At 37.5% G+C, this 3,732-nt stretch overlaps 1 non-coding gene across 1 annotated transcript; it reads left to right on the forward strand.

Moving 5' to 3' along the window:
- The first annotated feature begins 2,459 nt into the window (after positions 1–2,459).
- On the forward strand, positions 2,460–2,563 carry LOC120622183 (U6 spliceosomal RNA). The gene has a single exon (XR_005658440.1). It is a non-coding gene; the product is annotated as a U6 spliceosomal RNA (small nuclear RNA).
- The last annotated feature ends 1,169 nt before the right edge of the window (positions 2,564–3,732 follow it).

Consider the following 3,732-nt stretch of genomic DNA (forward strand, 5'->3'; position numbering starts at 1 on the left):
AGTGGTGTGAGCCCCTCATTGACCTTGATCCTCAAAATATTAACTTCATCAGCATAACTTCACTCCTTTATTAGAGATAATGTTTGTAATTTCATTATTTATGAAATGATAACTGTTACTATTACATGCATTCACTCATTCAAAGCATAGTTTATTGATTATCTACTATGTGCTGGGCAAGTATGATCAGCAGGGAAGAAGACATAGTCTCTGCCTCATGAAGATTGTATTCTAGTAGGAGAAGATATATAAACAAATAACAATTAAGTATACAGTGTATCAGGTTTCCTGGAGAACAATAGGGCAGGGTGAATGAGAAAGTACCAGGAAGCCACTGTGGCTGGAGTGGGGTAGGGGATGAGGTCAGAGGTAGGGATTGAGGGAGGTGAACAGATCATGTAGTAGTCAAATAAGGTTTTTTTCCCCGAACTCCTTCATGTAACCAGAGAAGGAGGAAGAAAAAAAACTCTATTTCGGGGTACAGAAATCTTTGCATAGAAAGCAATGGACAATCAAGAACTTCCTGTGCAGTTCCCAAAGTAGAACACCTTTGAAATGGAAGACTTACTACCAAAATAAGAAAGGGTAATGGTTTCATATATGGAACACAGAATAAACAATTTTTCCTTGTGCAGCAGGTTTTCTTCACAGTTAATTGAAGACACATGTGAAGCACTGCGAGGAAGTATTTTTAGCAAGCGCCACAGAGACCTGGACAAACACTTCCCATCCATGCTCGGAGCAAAACCAGTTATGTGATTAGCTCAGGAGGATGAGAATATAAAAATGCTGTGATAAAAACTATGTTTTCTGAATTTCAACTCCAAAAACTGAGCCAGTGGCTTTTTATTAGCTTTTAATAAACACCAGAGAAACTGGTTTAAATGAAAAAAAAATTTTTTTTTCAAGGAAGATACGGTTCCTCTATTAAATTACCTTGTGTGGTTCCCTCCTGATCTGCCTACTGTAGCAAGGACCATAAAACAAAAATACCAGTGGTGGAAGCTGGGCCTTTATCTCTGATCTTGATCACAGTGGGACTCGTTAAATGCTGCTCATCGATAACTATAAACACGTCAACAGGATTTTATGGTTGATGCTAATGAGGTTGTTTTATTCAATGCTAAAATCCTTCTATTTTATAGAAGAGTGTGTATAGTGAATATTGGCTCCCCAGCATCTAGAGGTCCTTCCTATTTGAGGGAAATTCTCCATCAGCTGGGTCTACAGAAGCCAAAAGAAGACACATGGTTCCTCCCTGGAAGCCAGGAGGTAGGCAAACAATAGAAGCTCAGCCAACTGGATGTTCCTGCTCACAGTCTTCACTCCTGAGAGAGTGATTTGAAGGCTTGATGGTGGTAGCAGCGAAAGTCCTGGAATGACGGTGCCTGGGACCAAGGGGTGAATCCAGTGCTGGGAGAGTCAGAGATTCTTCTACCCCAGACAGCTCTGGGGACAGCCCTGGCTCTTGACCACTTCCTGAGTCTGGTTCTCTAGCCTTCCCCTCTGTTCTTCGGCCACCCAATACCCATCCAAGAACCTCGATTTCTGCTTATATTAACCAGAGAGTACTTCTATTGACTATAACTCAGAACCCTGGCTTAATCTTAAGTAATTTGCAGACCCCTATTCATGATCAAAAATTCCTCTGGACTCCTAGAGTTGACTTACATTATTTTTGTCCTCATGTAACTCAAATAAGTATACCAAAAAACTAAGTATAAACTCTTTAGAGGCTTGTAATTTTTGAGTAACTAGAAAACACAAATACATTTGCAAGCAATGCCACAAATCAGCGATGTTGAAATTAACAGCATTAAGTTAATATGGCAGATGACATTTTTTCATGAAACTCAATAGCTATTAGTAATGAGAATATGGAGCTGACTGATATGGGTTTATGTATTTGTTTGTTTTTTTAACTATCATACCCCACTTAATAAGAACTTTTCTACCTCTTCTCTCCATTCAAACCATAGTGGACACTCCATTCGTACAGCTTGTCTTGAGGTCATTTGCTGCTCCTTACTTTGCATGGGCACACCATTTACAAGTGAAGGCTACTGATGTTCTTTTGTCAGTGAGCTGGGACAATTAAAATTGTTCTACTTGGCTCCATTGTCATTGTAAACACAAATGCAGGGCTTGAAATCAGCTAGAAGTGTCGTCCAGAATACCCAATATTTGCTTAAATGAATTTTTTAAAGATTAACATCAATAATATTAAATGTTTAAAATTGTCATAGAAAACTCATCTATTCCTAAAAATACATTTGTAAACACCAGGTTCAGAAATCATAACAAAATCATAAGGGCATAAGCTTTGGAGTAAAAAACAAATCCTGGTTTTGAAGCCAAAACCCACCCTTTAGTAGTCTTGGGATCTTAAGCAGGTTATTTAATCTCTCTTAGACTTAACAATTATTGTTCTGTAAACTGGAACGATAATACCTATCTTTGTGCTCACTTCAGCAGCGCATATACTAAAATCGGAATACAGAGAAGATTAGCACGGCCCCTGCACAAGGACAACACGCAAATTTGTGAAGTGTTCCATATTTTTTCAAACAATAAGTGTTGGCGAGAATGTGGAGAAAAGGTAAACTTCGTGCATTGTTGGTGTGATTGCAAACTGGTGCAGCCATTGTAGAAAACAGAATGGCGGTTCCTTAAAAAATTCAAAATAGACCTATCTCCTTATGACCCAGCAATTCCACTTCTGGATATTTATCTGAAGAAATCCAAAACACTAATTCGAAAAGATATATGCACCCTTATGTTTATTTCAGCATTATTTACAATAGTCAAGATATGGAAGCAACCTAGGTATGCGTCGATAGACAATTGGATAAAGAAGTGATACATATATACAATGGAATATTACTTGGCCATGAAAAAAAAATGAAATCTTACCATTTGAGACAATATGGACGGATCTAGAGAGTATTATGCTAAATGAAATAAGTCAGACAGAGAAAGACAAATACTATATGAACTCACTTATATGTGAAATCTAAAAAGCAAAATATACAAACAAAACAGAAACAGACTCATTGGTACAGAGAACAAACTGAAGGTTACCAAATGGGAGTAGGGTTGGAGGGCTAGGTGAAAGGATTAAGTATAAATTGGAAGTCACAAAATAGTCATGGAGATGTAAAGTACAGCATAGGGAATGTAGTGAATAAATATTGTAATAACTATGTATGGTGCCAGGTGGGTACTAGATCTACTGGGGAGATTACTTTATAAGTTATATAAATGTCTAACCACTATGTTTGTACACCTGAAACTAATATAATATTGAATGTCAATGTCATTGAAAAAAATTTTTTAATTTTTAAAAATACCCATTTTTTAGGACAGTTGTATTAAACAAGATGATTGTGTAATTATTCAATAAATGGTACTAATTATTGTTACTGACACCCTAACCAACATTCAGATTGGTTAACACATTTGTCCCAGTTCATACAACCAGTTGGTCACAGAGACAAAACTGGAACCCAGATCCTCTCAAAACCTAGCCCTTTGCTCCGGATACTATCTGTGCCGAGCAGTGTGATGCCCATGGGGGAAGAATCCATCTTTTAGGGCAGTTTCTGAGAGATTTACACTCTGTAGGAAATCACTCAGTCCTCAGGTTGATTCCACTGATGATCCTTCTAAAAAAAAAGAGAGAGAGAAAAAGATCACATTATTTCCCTACTTGAAAACTCCTGTCCATAGCCT

Source organism: Pteropus medius, unplaced genomic scaffold (assembly GCF_902729225.1).
Source record: "Pteropus medius unplaced genomic scaffold, Ma_sr-lr_union100, whole genome shotgun sequence".
Lineage (NCBI taxonomy): Eukaryota > Metazoa > Chordata > Mammalia > Chiroptera > Pteropodidae > Pteropus > Pteropus medius.